The sequence below is a fragment of the Dasypus novemcinctus genome, chromosome 11 (genome assembly GCF_030445035.2).
Source record: "Dasypus novemcinctus isolate mDasNov1 chromosome 11, mDasNov1.1.hap2, whole genome shotgun sequence".
Lineage (NCBI taxonomy): Eukaryota > Metazoa > Chordata > Mammalia > Cingulata > Dasypodidae > Dasypus > Dasypus novemcinctus.
Genome location: NC_080683.1, coordinates 65,907,342 through 65,928,023, shown reverse-complemented (window position 1 = coordinate 65,928,023; position 20,682 = coordinate 65,907,342). Strand labels below are relative to the sequence as shown.

Below are 20,682 nucleotides of genomic sequence, written 5' to 3'. Positions count from 1 at the left end.
TGTGACAGTCCTTTACTGTTTTGGTGTAACTGTATTGACAGCCCATATTAATTTCTTGGATAGCACAAAAGGAGCAATATATGGCCTAAGAAAAGAAAAGTAAAAGTATTTTGACAGTTTCAGCCCAGTGTCTGAAGATGAAAATTGAGATAATTATGTTGACATTTCTCTGGGAGGTTGGGGGGAAATGAGATATTTTTAAAAATCTATATTAACCTATCTAAATTATAACCCAAATTATCACTGTTTGTTATCAACCTAAAATTTCATCTGTTTTTTCCAAGGCTTCTAGAATTTGTACCAATGATACATCCAAAAATGTATAATATTTTGAATTGTAATATATTTACTTTTACTCCTTTGTTACAGTCTTGTTTCTTTTACACCCCATTCTTGCACATTCATTTTAACTAGCAAAGATAATACAATGCTAGCTCAGTTGAAATTAAATCAGAGAGGAAGAATAACTGAGGCTGGTGTGTTTGTATATGTGTGTATATTTGTAATACTGCCATATGATATTCTGTCAACCTCTCCTTTCTCAGTGAACACAAATTGTGGTTCTTACATCTCTGCAAAACATATAGTAAATCTTAACTGGATGAGCTACCTTCTATACAAAGAGGGTATATAAGTATTTAGGGGGTACATTGAATATAGTTAAACTTTAAATATATATATACACATACACAATCCCCATGATTTGTGTTTTCTATAAGGTCTTCTGCTTTCTATGGTACTCCCAAAGTACCTCCAATTTCAATCAACTGTTGAGGAATAATTTAAAGCTTTTTGGAAATAAAAAGAAATTTCTGAATTAAGACTTCACACCTAAGTTTTGTTTTGGAATAAGCAGTCTTCATTTTTTCTGGCTTCCTGCCTGAAGTATTTATTTAATCAACAGCCTGTGACCTTCTAATAATGTGAAGCTTCTTCAAAAGACAAGTAAAGGCTAAAGCATGATTTGACAATAGTAGTAACAAATATTTGTTATGCCTTGCTAAGCCTGTTCCTGAAAAATCTATACTCATATAAGATTTTCCAGGAACCCAACACTCAAGCTGCCACACACGCACAAACACACACAATTGTGCATGATCATGCCACCATCTCTAATAAAATTTTCTTTTGAGTTTCAGGTTTATTAGATTCAGACATATGAATTATGATCATGATTTATGTGCTCAAAATCCAACCACTATAATGCCTCCAACACAGTGTTGTTAATATGGAATTTATCTGATGTCCATACACTGAATCAAATCTTTTATCATAGGAATTCCTAGATTTCTACTTTAAAATCATTGCCATTTTTTTAAGTTTTCTCTTTTAAAAAGAGATTACATCTTTTTATTTTACAGATGCACTTTACGTCTATAAAGAGCTTTACTAGAGACCTAGAAATCCCTAAAGTGACTAAAAGTCTCAACAGTGGAGAGTTCCAGTTTTGAAATTCACTTTAAGAAAAGGAACATTCTAAAAGCCATTAAAATTAGAAAGAAATTCTGTATAAATGATCTGCTTCTGGGGGACTGAGATGTTGAAGAGAGACAAAGAATGTTTCAGAAGAGGAAAAAAGAAACCCAAAAGAGAAAAAAGGAAAAGACAAGTGTGGAAAAAATGAGAAATTATTCCATTACAGCATTTTTATATTTTTGTAGTAACAAGTGACTTTGTGATGCTATCCATTATCCATTCATCACAGTTGTCACTCTTACATGTCTCTACCTTCTGTCTCCTGAGGTGGGGCTACTTCTGAGTTTGACTTATGTTTCTGTAAGTCAACTTAAATCAGGGAATCAGGCACAGTATTTTACGATACATTTTCTGTAGAGCTCAGATTAGAACTAAGTGATTCCTCTAGAAAAGGTTAAGTGTGAGAACTCCCATATAAGGATTTGTGAGAGTTCCTTTATGCTTGAGCACATGGATACCAATTTCTTGTTCTCTTTTTATGAGTGCTGGCAAAGACCTATCTCACAGATAGCACTGCTAATTTGATATTGTCTCATATGTATCTCCATATAAAATGAGACTGATTTTTCTAGATGCCTTTCTAGTTCTAGGTGGCTTGTTTGTCTTTTGCATGCTTTCATTTGTTTTCTGTTTGTGGTCTTCAAGTTTTGCACTTAGTCTAAAGCCATGAGGACTAGTATTGCTATTTTCTTCTGTTTATGTAGGGCTTACACACAGAAGGCTGTTAGTAAAACACTTCTGCTCTCTGCAGGATGCAGCTCCTGTCTGCAATTTCATTTTTTTATCTCTGTCCTTGAGAAATAACATTAGCTGTCACCCTGAACATGAAACGAGTGGGAGAAAAAGAAACAACAAAACCTCCTCTCATTTTCTTGTAGTATCTATTTCCTTTCAGGGTTTCCCAGAGCATGTTTATGTAGATTTTCTTCTTCTCTGATCTTTTTTTTTTTTTTTAAAGGTCTTGTCCTCCTCAATGTTTTCATTTTAGCTCATTTCATCTCATAGTTTCTCTTTTCCATTAAGATCTTTATTTCATAAGTCTGTTTTTCTCACCCTCTCACACATCTTGACTTGCGAGTTTCCAATCATATACACTCCATTCTGTCCCTCTGCTCTGCAAGCTTCCTCTAGATAATAAAATTTTGGCACTTTCAAAGGGTTTTTAAACCAATATATCTGCTTCTATGCTACACATATTCTGTACCCATGATCCCTGTCTCTCATGTTTATGTGTTGTAATTTATTAGGGTGTGTATGTGAAGCTTTTGCAGACTCAGATGTTAGACACTGGTTTTTACCCTCAAGCATATTCCTGATAAAACTTTTAAAATCTCATAGAACTAAAATTTTGAACTAAAGGAGGGGGTTGTTTCACATAAATAATTTAAGCCAAAATAGGAAAAGAGAACAAACATAGCAACTTGCTCTCAAGAAGCATTTAATTTTGAAATTTGGAGAAGCAAAAGCCTGAAGTCCACCCTGAAGCATGGTGTCTGTTGCCAAGCAACCTAACTGGCCAGTTTTCATATATATATATAATATATATATATATATATTTCCCCCCAGCCTTGAGAGATAGAAGACAAAAAATTATTGAACTAAATAGGAACAAATTAATACAGAGGGAGAGAGAATTTTCATGGGAAACTCAAAGCTTCCAAACTACTTAAACCCCTTTAGCTTTCTTTTGTAGACTGTGACTAATCTATTAAATAATTTCCATTCAAAAGCATAGAGATATGCTGCTAATATGTACTCTCACAAGCATTCATTTCCAGCTAATTCCCTTTAAAAGATTTTTTAAATGCATGAGTAGAAAAGTTATGAGGCAAAACCAGGGTTCTAATAAGGTAAAGTAGTTTCCATTTGTACAGCACTTATTTGTTGTGAGTACAAAGAACCATCTCATATGAATGCGGTGGGCCAATGTTTTTAAACTCATACACCTAGATGGTATACAGCTAGGCCACTTGGTACAAATGCACCTTCTTGCTAATTATGGGGTTTTTGGTGTTTATACACGAAATATTTTCTACATTAACAAAAACTCATTTCTTGTATTATTTTGCCATGTAGTTAATTGTTCTGTAATCTGAACTGCTATAGATTTAATAAGAAATAGGATGTCACATACTCCTTCATTGTTTTAAATTGCATAATTTTTACTCATCTTTAAAGCCTCTGAAATTATGATACACTTTTACTACTATCATAGAGGCCAATATATTTACCTTTTCATTCCTTTTTATGTTTTATATAATTCAAAATATCTAATAATTCTAAAAATATCTTTGATATAAATATAAAATAAACACCTTAAATGGTATAAAAATGTTGTGTAACCTTTAACCACAGCAGTTTTTCCTTCTTAGAGGTAGAAAAAATAACAAATGTGTCTTAACTTTAGTGATATCACATATTAAATGAAATGTGGTAATTTCTAATTTTCATATAATAAAAGCTAGCATGAAACATTTAATAATTTGGGGATATTTGATTTTTTAGAATTTATCTTTAAAATATAAAATATTCTTGGGTTTAAATGAATGCAGTTTTTTTTCAACCTAATCTTCCTTAATAAATATTTTGTTCATGGATTACAGTATAAAAATCATAATTTTCTTTTTTTTTTTGATATTTTAAAAATATTTCCCTATACAGAAAGTCATTTATGTAATCTAACAAATATTTCTCATAAAAGATGTTAAGTATACAATATATCAGAGATTTCCTCTGACTTTGAAAGCCCTACAATGAGGCTATAATGCAAACGGCTATTTGCTGTAGAAGTTTAAAGTAGAATCACTTTTAGAGCACAGGGCTACTGCCTGAGTTAATCTGTTTCTTTCTCTTCAGTTGGCTAGATTATGCTTTCATATCAGTTTTTGATTCCTTGAACAATATATTTGACCATCAATTTTATTTTCTAATTTATTGTCAGTCTTCATTTCACTGGTAAAAAGAGAAAAATACATATTCATATGTAAAAATGTTATTTTCCTTTATTTCTTACTCTTTTTAAATGCTCATTTCTCTTGGATTTTCAAATTGATGAAAATGATTTTTTACCTTAAAAACTCATAGATTTCTGACACAAAATTCACTCAGTTTATGTTCCCATCTCTGTTGTAACAGAGAATTTTGAAGAATAATAAAGGAAGGTCTGAATATGAGCTTTATTCATGCTAGAAAGGAGTTGGCCATAGCTCACCTTGGACAGATGGCTAATGAATGCCTTTACTTTAGGACTCTGTGGTTAGTCTCATTCGAAGTGATGGCTGCTTCCTATTTTTGTGTATGACCATCAGCTCTGCTACCGTGGGACAGGGACAATTAGAAGCAGCAGGACCTCCAGGTGCTACTCTGTAATTAACCAATTGCAGTGTTTATATTAGCAATGCATGAAGGTGTCTCTTTAGCCAACAGTAAACACATTTAGGATATATTATTTTCTAAATAAATAAACATAATATCCAGTGAAAGCAAAGTGAATTTGATAGGAAAAAAAAAACACATCAAAACATTTCCATTTTAGATAGGCTTCAAAAGAAGCATCAGGGGAATTTTCTGTGAAACATCGTGAAATCTATAAAGCTGTGAAATGGACCCAGAAAAGCAATAGGCTCCGAGTGATGGCAAAAGCCAGGGAATAGCTGGCATATCAACTCATTAGGAAAGAGACCAATTTATTTTTCACTTTTTCTTTTATTTTTAAGTACTCCTGACCAATAAGGAACATAAAAAATATAAAAATGAAAATGTTTTGGCCCTTCTTATTTCTCAGAATTCAAGTAAATTGAATGGAACTTTTATTCTCCATGTAATCATCTGAAACTTTCCAGTTTGTAGAGAATCCCACTAGTGGCCTTGTTCTGTTTGACTGTGGAGCATGACCAACCTTAGTAACAGGCAATGAGAGGAGCACTAGCTTATGGCAAATCTAATATTTATTTTCAGTCATTCAATGCACAGCTTGATGAGATCAAATGAGAAGAGGCCTCAGAAGCAATTCTTGCAGCAAGAATCTCCTTGAGAAGTCTAGATCCAAATCTCACTTACAACTTGTCATTACTTTTTAGGCTTAGGTCTATTTGGTGGTTTTTAAAGAGCATAGGAGTGGCTAATAATATCTCCATATAGACATCAAAATCTCAATGGAGTGAATTAATATAAAACAGGGGCTTTTCATACAGACATGGTAACTCAGCATCTCTGACCCTGTGGATAATAGCACAGAGGCTTCTGTATTGTCATAATGCCTCTGTATCTTACACTCTGTCGTCAGGTTCTTTGGTGACCACCTCTCACACATGCTTATATAAGATAAACAGCCTCTCTCTCTTTTCCCCCCAACATCCTACCCGGGTTCACATCCTCTATGAAAGTCAAATACAAACTCCCCAATCCCCACTCTTGCTTGACCAACCATTACAGCCCCACCCTTGTAACATTAGGAAGCCGGAGTCCCAAGTCCACTGCAACGTTTTTCTCCCTACCTGCTTGGTTAAGCCTACACTGCTGCTGTATAAATTTCTTTCACACATCTCTGGCATCTCTTGTCCTTACCACACCTTGCTCTCCATATAACGATTCTTTAACACACAAAGGGGACCAATATCATTGTAATTTTCTTTTAGACAAAAAATTTCAGAAGATTAAGAGGGAGGGGGGAATGCCTCACTCTTTTGACAAGCACTGTTCATGGTTTGTCAAATACCTAAACATATTTAATCAACACAACTACTTGAGATAGATAAAATATCAATTTTGAAGGTGTGAAAACAAACCCAGAGAAGTTAAATGAGTAATATCATTCACATAGCCAGGGATTTTGGTTTGCTTAGTAAACACATAAGGAACAGTGATACTAAAGCTAGGTTTAGTACCTGAATTAAGGAAATGATAATGTGTTCATTTCTTTTTGTTGTATGTTTCAAGTTTACAACATGTGGGAAATATTAAAAAATAATAATGGCCAAAGCAGTTAAATGGAAAATGTGTAACTATCTGTTCCATTTCCTCCCTTTAATAAACCATCTGAGTTTTCTTTTCTTCCCATGCCACTTATATGTGACTAAGATTCACAATCATCATAAATATGATTTCAATGTCAAAATTTAGAAAATTTGCCCCTATTCTATTTACATTTCATTTCTTAAACTCTAAGTTATTCCAAAGCAGCCTACACTTTTAATGAAAGTAAAAATAATTTTTAAGGTATTTGTTGTGGTGTTTAGTAAAGTTTAATCCCTTTTTAATAGAACTGACTGAAGAAGATTAAACACATGAGAAATGAAATGAATATTAATCACTTAGGACAAATTAAATAGCTTTGACACTGGAAAGCACAAAGAATACAAAGAGTCAATACAATTGTCAAAAATAAAGTGGTATTTCACACATTCTCTCTAAATATGCCTTCTGATATAAAGAAGAAGTTTAAAATATGATTTCAAGAAAAAACAATGGAGATAAAGGAAAAAAAAGTATTTTAGATGAATGATGTTCTAAATATCTACGAAAATAATTTCAACTTTCTTAATTAACTGGAACACTTACATGTCAATTTCTATCTGTAGTTGAATTTACCGGTGGACTAACTTCATTATCCAAATTTGGCAAAAGAGTAGATACAATTTTCTTGTGTTGATGATCCTTGGTCTGGTAAAATTAATACTGTCAGAAGATATTGTTAATATTATTAATATGATTAACATTATTACTATTATCACTACAACTACTACTATTATTATTGCTACTACTACTGGTAGTACCATTAGCTCTCATGTACAGATTTTTACCATGTGGCAGATCTTGTGATGCATTTTGTATGGATTAACTCTTTTAATCTTTATACCAAACGCATTTGATAGTTACTATTATTATCTCTCTTTTAATTGTGTGAAAACTGAAGTTAAAGGCTGTTTGAACTCAAAATTATGCAGGCTTGCCTGATGCCAGATCCAATGCTAAACTGATAGAGCATATTAATAATCTTCCATCATATTGCAACTGAATTATTCATATAACATTTGGGACTACAGCAATAGCAGCCTCTTCTTTGGAAGCAGCATGTTAGCCCCATGAGCTTTGCTGATAGAAAGACCCACATTTAATTGCTAGGTCTGTCATCTAGTATCTGTGTGATTTTGGACGAGAAATTATGCTTTCCGAGCTTCAGTAAAAACAGGGTGTAAAAATCGGCCTTGGCACATGGGGGAAGTTACATAAACATTTATTGAATGAAATAATGTATTTTTTCATATTCCCATGGGGAGGCAAGAATGAAGTCAGTCAATTTTGTATCTGTCTATAATATTCCAGTTTTATGAGCATTAAATAATACTGAGTATAATAAGTATAAACAATGAAGATTTGGTGCTTCTATGTATTATTATACTTGCCAGAGCTACTCTTTAAAGTAGGCACTGTCATCATTTAGGGCTCAGAGAGGAACGGGTTTTCCCAACTTTTTGGTCAGAGATAAGTGGTCTGTGAATCTACACAGGTCACAACATATTCCACCCACACAAACCCACAACAGAAGAGCAGGATACCCAAGGCTGAAAGAAATGAGCTCACTTTTTCTTTTAATACTCTTTCCATTCTATCCAAGCTTCTTAAAAGAATCTTCTAGAAGCAATTTCTTTCCACAGAGCTTCCTTTCCAATCCCACACCATCACTAAAATTGCTGTTGCCAAGATGAACCTCACTGATTTTTAAATGGTAGCATGTTTTTCACATCTAATATTTTTTGTATTTTCAGTAACAGTTGACTCGCCTTCTGACACTCTTCTCCCACTAAAGACTTGTTTATTCTCCAACGTCTTTGTCTGCTGGATCTCAGCCCCTTTTATAACCTATTCTTTTCTGTTTGTCTTTGAAAAGCCAGGGTTCCATCTTTTAGTCCATTGTTGTATTACTACAAGCTCTCTCTCTAAAGGATATTATCTATCTCCAATGTTTTAACAATCTTTTATATTCTGATTTCTCCAAAATATCTTTGCCAATCTTAAATTAGTCTTCTCACCTCCACAGATGTCAGGTTCAAGTACTGATTATTTATACTTCAGTGTTCTAGACACTTCCAATTCTAATGGCTTAAATGAAAAGCAGTGTTTTCTCTCCCTTCCTGCCTATGGTGTCAACGTTGCTTCTTTTTTGAAACTTTAATTTTAATGAATACCTGGTTATCAATACTGCTGATCAAACTTCTTGATCATGAATAATCTTGAGTGTTTCCTTCAGAATCCACATCAACAAATACATACCATCTATTTTACAACCTTAGTTACTTAGATTCATCTATTTCTGTCTGCTATCCATCTTCGCCTTAGGTCAACCTCTATCTTTCTGGCCTCCAGAATATAGTTCTGCCTATGACCAGTCATGATGTCTTTACTCTATTCTTTACCATTTAGCCATAATAATCTTTCCTAAATACAAATTTGAAACAATCATATTCCGTTTAAATTGATTGGCTTGGTATATCCTTTAGGATGATTTCCTACCCCTTAGAATGCAGAGCTTTTTTTTGTTTAATTATCTACTTTCCTAAGTGGAGTATTATTTTGTTTTGTTTATTAACTAGAGTAAGTGTTGATTTACAGAAAGATCTTGCAAAAAATACAGTTCCCATATAATCCCCATTATTAACACCCTGCAGAGTGTAACCTTTGTTAAAATTGATGAATTTTCTTATAATGGTACAATTAATTACAGTGCACAGTTTATATCAGGATTCCCTGTTTATTTTGTACAGTCCTATGGTGGATTTTTAAAATTTTTATTCTAGTAATATATATACAACCTTAAATTTCTGCTTTTATCCATATGCAAATGTATAATTTAGTGCTGTTAATTACATTCACAATGTTATGCTACCACCACCAACATTCATTACCAAAACTTTTCCATCACCCCAAATCGAAACTCTGTACAATTTAAGCATTAACTCCCCATTACCTACCCACACTGATCAGAAATAATTAGAATTAACAACTTCATAGAATATAAGGTACCTAAGTGGAGTTTTCCCCTGCTACTCATTGACACGTGTACCAACTCCTCAGTCACACAGTTGACTGAAGTTCTAAAAATTCCTGATGCTCTGTCAGCCTAGGCCCTTCAAGCAAAGGCTGCTGTTTTATCAAGCAAGTTCTGCCCTTTACCTAACTTCCTTCGTGGGCTGAACTTTTCCGAACTTCAGTCATTTTGTTGCTTCCTCCCTGAAGGCTTTTCTAACTCTGCCTTACCTAAGTAGGAAATGCTGGTCCGGTGTGCTCTGAGGCTGTCTCTCTCTCAGCACTCATCACATAGTGTAGGAATCATACATTCATGTTTCTAACCCTAACCTACAAGCTACCTGAGGGTAAAGCATATGCTCTGGTTTTTTGTGTTGAGCAGAGTGCTTGCAACAGAGCTATGCCTAACAAATATTTTTAGAATAAATGCAATAATGAATGTGCTAGGAAAACTTTACCGAGTGGCATCTGAATAAGTTCAAGGTACAGAAGTGGCATTGATTAAGTTGCTGGCCAGATTGAATGAAAAGTTAGAAAAGATTTTTTTTCTTGAAGAGGTTTATACTATGTCACAGAATAGGAGGGAAAAGAGGGGATACCAGGAAGGGATAATGCCTGAATTAAAATCACCTGGAAGAAATCTGGAAAATGAGGCACTAGCTCAGTGTAGCAGCCAAGGGGTTCATAATTACAAAGGCATCAGGTGATACGAAAAGATATTTATCCCTGATTAACTCTCATCAAAAATAATCCCTGCCATTATGCTTTGCAATATACATCCTCAGTTTTTTAAAAGAGATTCTCAATAAATATTAAGCCTTAAATCTTTTAACAATCTCTTGCCACACATTCCTGCTGTGAAAGCTGTTAGCATGCAATATTTCCTAAAGATGACATGTTGCATATTATACCCAAACCCCATGGGATAAATAATGTGGATATTTAAAACAAGCAGAGCATGTTATTTTTACTTTATGCTTGTGTTACTTTAGTCTCATACCCAGCTTACAGCCTTTGGCATTCTAGGAGAGACTGCAAAACCTAGCCTAGAATACTTCTTTATAAGATGGTTATTCAACCTGTCCCTATAAGTGAGCGCATCTTCTTTTACCATAAAAGGCTCTCCTTTTCCATAATTGCTTTTCAATCCCAGAAAAACTCCCCACTTGATGCGAAAGGCTCTCAACTAAAAATTGGAAAAACAGCCTCTCCTCAGTGTCTCCATTCTATTTGATTATTTTAGGGATAAGAAAGTCCATGTAATGCTCCTTTCTCTTAATTTCTTTGGCTGATCTCCAAAGTATAGCTGTCAACTAATGTTAGCACACTAAGTATGAGCCGTGGCCCATGGCCCATTTACTGTCAGTCATTTGGATGAGAATATGCCTCCTGTATTAGCAATGCTGAACGTCAGGAGAAGGGACCATCAATATTCACTTCAGTCTGACACCCAAAGACGTAGTAAGGACATCGGAAACACAATAAAAACTAACTTAAAAAGCTTATGAATATATTCTTAGCTCAAGAAGTATATTATTCAAATTGAAATAAATCTCAACTTATCAAGGATGTCTTTTATGATGAATCTCATCTGCTGTCTTTTCTGCTTGGCTTCCTCAATCTTTATTTATCCATAACTGATATTTTGATTTGTTTAATATTTTGCTCTGTAAATGTACTTTTCATTTGTATGTGTGTTTGTGCATCTATGTATTTTCTACCTCCTTATTTAGATGCTAAGCTGATTAAGGATGGTAGTTTTGTCTTATATCTGTTTTCTATTATTTTTAGTTTTTTTTTTGAGTACTTCACATCTACATTAAATTTTTGAGAGTATGTGTTAATAAAAATTAAAAATAAAATACTTTCTTGTTTGTCATCCCCAGATACACTCAATTATATAAATTATCATTTTTCCTTCCAATTGCTAAAACCAAAAGAGCATATGGAAGACAATATCACACAAAATTCTCTAACCAATACATTACCCTTCTGAAATACTTTGTATCTATCACATCACCTTTATATAGAGCTATAAAATCATGGATCTAATAATAGATATATTTAAATAAAAACAAGATCATATCTACTTTTGGTTATATAAAAGCATAGAATTACTTTTTTCTTTTAATATTAATCATTTTATTATTATCATTTTTATTAATTACTTAATTTCCTGTAACCTGTCCCTTTCCAGATTACCCCCTGATCACACACAAAAATACACATAGTACTTCATCACAGAAAAATCATTTATATTAACAAATAAAGCTTCAAAGCCACAAAGTAATTAGAACTTTATTCAAAACTCTGTCATTCCCTAGGAGGACAATTCTGTAATTCCATCTGTATATCTTGGAATGTGAAGCAAGGTCACTTCTACCTAGCCCTCTTAAAAAATAACCTACTAAACAGTAAAAAAAAAAAAAAAAAGTCTTTGATTTTAAATCCTTTTAATATATAAATATAAGAAGCTTCTTAAATGTAGTGATTTCTCACCACAAATTTACATTTTTTTACATAGAATAACCATACAATACAGTATGTCTATAATAATTTAGTTAAGACATTATAACATTTGTTTTGAATTTTTCATTGTTTACTGAAGAATTATCACTATCATTGTGCTGGTTGTTTTTTGGCCAAGATGGATTTAGTAGGTCCCCATTTAATACCAAATCTACCCCAAAAACAATCTTAAAGAGAGTATTTTTTCTTTCCTTTCAGATAATTTTTGGAAGATCATGCCATGAGCCAAAGCCAAGAGAAACAGAGCACAAAGGATATGAATTTTACCATAAAGCAACAGAGAATGCAGGAAAAGGCATCAGAACAGGCTTCCCTTCGCTGGGAAATGTGGCAAATGTTCAACCAGATGGCGGGAGGAAGGAAGAGGATTTGGGGTACTGTGATGAGGTTTTAGACACCTTCTGAGCCTTCAGGTCCCATGCCCCCTCCTCAGGGTCTTGTCCAAGGAGGTTGATACAGGCAGTATGAAAGTTTTCCTGGCAAACACCAAATTAGTTTCAGAATTTCTGAGAACAGCTCTGTCTTCTACCTTGTTCCTCAAGAGGTGACCGATAAGGGGCTCCAAGTCTCTCAGGGTTCACTTTCAAGCTGCAGGGCTGAGGGTCATTCCATGGAGCCTGAAGGGCTCATCAGAAGAGCTCACGACAGTGCAGAGATGCCCGCTTTTCTGAAGGTGGTTCAAGGAATTCCCAAACCACTAAAGAGTAGGGGTGGGGGTTAAATGACGCTCAGAGAGACTAGGATTTAAAGACTGGGTGGGGTGGGAATGGAGAGAGTGAAGATACAAAGATTCCCCGAACTTGAGACGGGGTCGGGAGCCCAGGAAGCAGCAGCAGATGCCAACATGAAACAGCACAGACCCGCACAAGAGCCTGTGGTCCAAATACCCATCTGCTAATATCAGGGAGACTTGTATATCTCCCAGAAGTTGAATCATCTTCAAGGAAGAAGAGAATCCGGCAGCTTAAGGAGGGAAATCCTGAATTTAATTCAATATTTGTCAAAAAAGGTGCTCGCGTCGGCAGCACATACGCTAAAATTGGAACGATGCCGAGATTAGCATGGTCCCCGCACAAGGAAGACACACAAAAAAAGTCATAGTGCTAAAGTAGAAATGAATGGATTACCTTGAATTTGTCTGATTTATTTTTTCTACCAGTGTAAAACAGGGGTTGTGAGCTCCATTAATTTCAGTTATAGAAAAATTAAATAAAACCTCTGCTTCGTTAGCTTCAAAATGTATATCCCTGTGTTTTATGGGCCTAGCAGCTTTTAAAATCATTCTCACTAAACATCGTTCTTGTGAAGCACTGTGTTGGTATATAAAAAGGGCCTTAACATTATTAGAAACTTTACTCCTCATAAGCCTAGAAAAATGGAGTTTTAAAGGCTTTTCTGATCCAGGATCTAGCCCAGTATTATACATTGCATTTGGTGTCATGTCACTTTAGTCACCTTTAATCTGGAATAGTTCCTCTGTCTTTCTTTGCCTTTTATGATTTTGACAGTTTTTTAAAGAACAAGAAGCATATTTTCAAAGAAATATGCTTAGAATTAAACTTTCACTTTAGTAAAAAAAAAAGTTCTTTTTTCACATCAATGTTGTGCAGATGCCTCAGTTATGACAATTGCAGAAGGTAGGAGATCATGCACTTGAGTTTACATTTCCTTTTATGATTTAGATTCATTATGATCTGTCTTTTAGAATGTGGAACCCATTTTAATTTCCATGTACACTTGTGATACCTTCAGTTAATCCATTGAAAGCTTCAAGGATGGTGGTTCATTGAAGGGGGAGGAGGAGGAAGATAAGAGAAGGAAGGGGAGTCAGCTCAGAAGAGGAAGAGAAAAACTAGGGAAAAGGAGGAGGCAGAGAAGAAGAGCAGAAATAGTTTAGTTTCTTCAGGATACCCTCAGAAAAGGTTATAATACTTATCTGAGAGTTATCCTGAAGGCTTTTCTGCTGTTGAAGATATAATTAGCAATCACATTGGAAGTGCTGTCTTCTCTGCAAATACACACGTCAGTAAATTACAATCTTCCAGGTCTTCCCAAAATAATGCAGGAAAGAATATTCCTCTTGGATACCCAATTTAATTACTTCAGGTATCCCCCTTTTTGCAGTATTTTGTGGCCAAAGCAAGTGTCTGAGAGATTTTCAAACCTGATGCAGAAGGAACTGCAAGGATGCCTTGGCCTCTTTATACAAATTTTGTGGAATGCTAATGGAACTACAGCAGAGCTTTGAAAAATATAAATACTCCATGCAACAGTATAGAAAGACTAGTTTAGGAATCACTGGAAAAGATGTCAGCGGTTTATTGGAAAATCTTTCTGTTTGCATATTATTGAAGCACATGTATATTCAGAAATAGCATTTGCATTAATGCAAGCCACTTAGAATCATGCTAATACCTCTTAGTAAAACCAAACTGGGTAATTTATTTCAATGGCACACTTCTTTATTTTCCACACACAATAATATTAATATATCTTTTTGACTACTGGGATAGCAGGCTGAACAAAATAATGATTTTCAAATGTTATGAAATTATTTTAATTTTGTTCCTTTGCCCTCTCTGTTCCTCATTACATCATGAATCTTTTAGGCAGGGTAAAGATTATGCCAATGATTAAATTATTTATTTCAAAGATTAAACATGTTCCAATAATCATTGAGAGAAATTAGAGAAATTAATTATATTCTAAGAATGATTCTGGAAAAAAAATTCCCTACCTTATTCTGTTTACATTTCTTAACTGTTTTAGGAGTTACTTAGACAGTGAATAGTCATTTTGTTAATATATGCTATTTTTCCAACTGAATATCTCCTGAGAATTGCACTTACAATACAGTGATTATTTTTGTCATTTTCACATAAATCAGTAAAATACATATTTAGTGTTGCTGACATAGTGCTGTGGGTAATTAAAAACACAAACATTGTTGACAGCTATATTTTGAAAAAAAAAATGTTTAAGTCCACACTGTTTACAGGATTTCTCTGTGTTCACAGCATCCCTGATGTGCAACTATAAAAATATAGGCTCAAGCCACATTAAGAATTGCTTTGTGGATCCCACCGGTGGATATAATGACCTCTTTCACCTTGTCAAAAGGGCAAACCTGTCAAGCTCACAGTACTGAATACTCTGAAGAACATCCCTTCAGCCCAGAAACATGGACCATGCAGGTCCTCTGGAGTGCAGGTGCTGAGATACATGGGCTTGACAGAGACAAATAGTATCAGGACTCACCGGCTGATCAAGGACAAAGGGACAGACGGCCTCTGAAGCTGAAGCCCACTTAGAGATCTCCTATATTCACTTAATGATGTGAGCAGAGATTTAAATTCTTTGAAGTCCTTGATTTAAGGAGCCGTAGAGCAAAGGAAGCCTTTTGCTTGATCTGATCCTTGTTATTAAAAGAAGCAGAGAGATAAAACACTTTCTATTTTTATCGATTGATGTGTATTGAGGTCAGTATTTTAGTCTGTTCAACTATATTTTGCCCTCTGCCCTCAGTTCAAAGTACTTATTTGCTCCTGATGAGAATAACAATTCGTTTACTGATACAGCCTTTAACTGCTTGCAGTCAAGTCTTTCCAATTTGAAAAAGACTTTGTTTTATTTCAATTGGATGGATCATCATCATTTACTTTGAACTCCAATGTAATTAGGAATTCCAGTTGAAAGTCTCAGAAATTTTACCGACGTAAATTAATCTAGTTTGACATCCTTTCCAAAATAAATAAGTTAGTAAATAATCTAGATGTTTTTCTTACTCAAGCATAGACTATCCTCTAATATCTTTCAAAATTTCCTTTTAAGGGGTGGCATTGTTTATTTTTTAATGCCCAGATTTGCTGTGGATCCTCTTGCCACTAAAGTTCTTGACAATATTAATTCAAATGCTAGTCTACCTTCTATGACCTCCTGGAAATTTCTGCTGATACCAAAGGAAAGAAAGAATTGTAGTTTATGGCCCTCTCTCTTCTTTCTGATGACACTGATTATTTATTTGAGTTTATGAAACTTGTTGCTCTCTGATGCTTATGTTTCCATTCTTAAGGTATCAAATGAAATCTAATATCATGGCCCTTTCCACAAACAGTTCCCTTATATATGATATTTGTGTGAAGCTGTATTTCCTGGAGAGTTTGGAAATTGGGAGATTTACAACACGGATATGCTAACACCATATATTGGGCCCCACATGTTAGAAGACATATATATGTGCAGCTGTGCTTCTCTGAAATCAACTTCCTCATTGTGGCAGTTTGAGATTTTTTTATGAATCCCAAAATGAGAAAGATTCTGTTTGTAAGTTGATCTATTCCTCTGGGTATGATACCCTTTGATTGCATTAAATTCAGCAGTTTCTTTGATTGGATTACCTGGTAAGCCTGAGTTAGGTTGTTTTTGATGTGACCATGTCAGTATGGTATGACTCAGTTTGAGTCCCCACCAACTTGGTGGGTCTCATATAAACAGACATTCACTCAAAAGAACATACAGGAAGAGAGAGAGCACTGTCATTTTTTATCCTGGGAGCCTGGGGAGAGATGGGCTGTTCTGATAGTTTACCGCTGACTTTGGGAAGACACCAGAACAGCTGAGATTGATATAGAAAACTCAGGAAAGAAAGGAGCCCTATTCCAGGAGAGAGAGTACTAGAAGCTAGGAAGGGAAGAAGAGACCAGGCAGAGATCAACCACCATCTTGCCCTTCACATCTTCCAGTTTTAATTGTGGTATTGTTTCCAAGAGTATCTTGTTTTCCCAAACGTGTGACTGTTGCTACTACAGCTGACACTCTTCACATCGTATGTTATGAAAGAGTGACTACTGATAAAACTCCTATGGAACACAGACCATAGTTATGCAACCAATCTTGTTGATTTTCTCCATAAAAATTAAACATAAGAAATTAAACCCTATCTCCATATCTTGATAATGGTCAGAGTTCTCTTCTAGCTAGTTGCTATCTAGCTGTAAGTATCAGATGACTGTATGTATCAACCAGGTGGAATAAAATTTTGTGTGGTGATAAGCTTCCATTTCTCCAGTTATATTGTAAATGTGTAGTTAAAACTTTCTGAAATTAATGATTTCATTAAAAAATAGAAAGTCACAAATATTGTAAACATACAAATGATGTTTACAAAAGCATATAAAATTAATAGTCATTAACTGGGTCATTTGGAAAGGGCTCTATCAATTAATAGGTTGATGGTGAGAAAATTAGTCTGGCAGCTTTGGTTTCCTCATCTATAAAACTGAAACAATAAATCAGTTTTTTTCTCAGAACTGCAAGTCCTAGTTGTATACATGTAAAGCAATTGTTACTAATTCAAATGCCCATGGAAACCAGGTTGGTCACATAAATTAATAATCTAATCAGGGGCCATTTGGAAAACTGAAGCGCACAGAGGTATTCAAATACAAAATGTATCATTGCCCCATAAATCAGTAATTAAGCAAATTTGACCACAAATTTTGTTTGTTACCTATAAAAATAACTAGTATGCACAAAGTTCAAAAAAATTAGTTATCTCTCTTCCATTTGTTTTCGCCCTCCTACTCAGACTCAAAGATTATACATGGCAAAAGGAAAACTAAAGATGGTTAAAGCATTCTCTACATCTTCAAAGATTATAGAATCTCATAGGGAGATATATAGCAAGTATAATATAACTAGACAGAAGCCATAATGGCAATATAAATGAATATTCTTTATCCTATGTGACCACCAAGGGAAGGACTTATATACAGGTCATTAGGGACAGTTTCATAGATGAGCTAGCATTTGAACTGGGTCTTACAATAAGTAAGTTTGTCAGTGTAAAAGGAGATCAAGGACATTCAAAACTGCAGGAACCAATTGTACAAAGATGAGAAGAGAAAATATATAGGGTGATGATTTAACTGACCTTAGGGTCTTGCACTGAAACTAATCAGAGAATGAGATCATGCATTCTGCAAAGCCACAAAAACTAGATAAATGCTTACCTGGACTCTTTAATTATTCAGTAATTCTTTGAACTCCTAATACCTTTCCCAAAGATTTACTTCCAGGATCTGAAATAATTTAAACAGATGCTTTAATATCTTGTTTATCGTAAAAACAAAACAACAAAAAACCCGTAAACAGCATATTTTAGTAGGTTTCAACAATATAATAATTTGGGGAGAAGCAATTGGAGATAACCTATAATTATTATTGGCAATCCTTTTCATGTATTATCTTCTCGCTCATGCCAAAGGGCATCAGAGTTCTACATTATTTATTTTATTCCTTTTGAGTCCCTAATGATATTGCTCTGTGTCCAGACTTTTTTTCTCTGACTTGGACCATTACAATATCCTGCTACCCTCCACCTCCCCCACCACCTTCAATTTACCTTGAATTAATATCCAGAAATGCAATATTAGTCCTATTATTTTTCTGCTCAAAAACCTTTAGTTGCAACCTATTGTCTACAAAATAAAATACATAATTACAAAATAAGTGATTATTCAGCCTGGTTCAAACTGTCCATACAGTGATGTGTTGATAGATAAATCAGAATAATATTGAATAAGATCTGAGAAAGAAAGAATAAGTGAAATGTTGATTTGTATAACTTAAAAAGTACTGAACATTTCCAAGTTTCAGTTTCCATAACTAGTAAGTTATATTTTTGTTTTTATTTAAAAAGTTGTCAAGGAGAGCTGTTGCTGGCACTAGAGATAATATAACATTACTTAAGTGTTTGTGGAAATGAACAGAACTGGACCTGAGTTGATAAGCTTCTGGCAGTGGTTAAAAGAGTAGTGAAAAACATTGCAGACAAGTGTTCCAGAGGAGATAGGGAAACCCAGAGCTATCTAAGGAGGGACATCTAGGAAGGAAACAGAGCATCAGGAGAGATTGACAGCATGGAATAGAGGGGACATAAGAAAATCAGGACATTGGTATCAAGTGGATATCCTTGTAGGAAACAGGTCTAGGAAATCTAGTAGCAGGCTGTAAGAAATGATCCAGACAAATAAATAATTGAGATGAGAAATTTCATATAGCCATAAAATGGTACCTAGCCTTGGTAAAAGAAATGTCCAGGGCAGAACTCAAGTTTCATGAGGGTAAGAGAGAACAAGACAGCAGACCCTGTGGCCCTAGCGTCTGTATAAAAGCAACTTTATATTTCCTCTCTTTGGAGCCACATTAGCATCAGAGCCCAGAGATGGTAGAATCAACAAAGGAATGCCATCTGGAATAAATGACATCAACTTGGGAGTAATGTTTGGAATGGGACAGAGATAAGGATCCAAACCAGACTCCCATGTAATTTTTTTATTAAATTTAAAGTAGGCACTCTAAGGTTGTTTATGGTTTGGTCTTTATAAATATGTCTTACATTTATGAAAGAGATTTGCACTGTAGCAATATATTCTGTGTGGAATAAAATGCTATATAAATTCTCAAAATAGGATATTGTAAAGTGGTGGTACAGAGGGAAAAAGATAAAAAATACACCTGAGCTTTAAACTTAATGTATCTGTGGTAGAAGTAAAGAAGCATTGCAACACACCCAATTTAAAATATTAGACTAAAGTTATTTAACAAAACACTTATTATGTTCCAGACACTTATATCAGATCCATTTTGCAGATGGGGAAACTGAGACACAGACAATTTAAGTAACTTATTTCAGGTTATAGAAATGAAAGTGGTGAGGTGAGAATTTGAACTTAAAATGTCTGGCTCTAGTCTCCATATTCTTAACCACAGTGCCATGCTGGCTATAGTTATATGCTAATGAATGATTAAACAGTGTCCAGCAGAAGAAAACCAGGTACCATTTAAAGCTAAATAATAACTATAAAGATATCATCAGTTAGCTTTGCTCTGTAACAAAACATCCCAAAACTTAGAGGCTGTGAATATAACCTTATTCAAAAAAAGTATCATATTAATAGCAGACATATTCAGGTTAAGATGAAGTCATACTGATAGAAGGTCAGTCCTAGTCAAATATGACTGGTGTCTCTATAAAAAGACGAGAAGACACAGACACCAGGGGAAAAGGCATATGAAGATAGAGGCAGAGACTAAAGTGCTGCAGCTACATGAAAAAGAACTCCGAAGATAACCAGCAAATAGCAGAAGCTAGAAGAGGCAAGAAGGCAAGAAAGGATTCTCTCCTACCGGTTTCTGAAGGAGCATGGCCTTGTTGACACCTGAATTTTAGACTTCTCACCTCCAGAATTGTGAGATGATAAATTTCTGTGGTCTTAGGACACCTGGTTTGTGATACTTTGTTATGGCAGTCCTACAAAACTAAGACTGAGGCTTAACACAGCATCTTTATTTGGCTCTTGATTTTCTGGGTCAGCTGACTGATTATTCTGGTCTGGATTGGTTTAGGTAATCTCTTTGGGGCATACTCACATGGCTAACAGCTAGTAAGTCAAGGATGACTTCAATCATATGTCTGGAAGCTGACGGGCTCTTTCCCAGAGTGCTGTGATTCTCCTCCCCGTGGTCTTTCATCTTCTTACAGGTTAGTGCAGGCTTACTCATACGGCAGTCTCAGGGATTCAGTACAGCAAGAGAAGGCAAGCCCAGTGAGTGAGCTCTTTCATGACTCTATGTGAATTGTTTACAAAC

General features: G+C 34.8%; 1 non-coding gene across 1 annotated transcript; it reads left to right on the top strand.

Annotated features, from left to right (window-relative positions):
• The first annotated feature begins 13,039 nt into the window (after positions 1–13,039).
• LOC111763210 (U6 spliceosomal RNA) lies at positions 13,040–13,144 on the top strand. The gene has a single exon (XR_002796124.1). It is a non-coding gene; the product is annotated as a U6 spliceosomal RNA (small nuclear RNA).
• Positions 13,145–20,682: the final 7,538 nt, after the last annotated feature.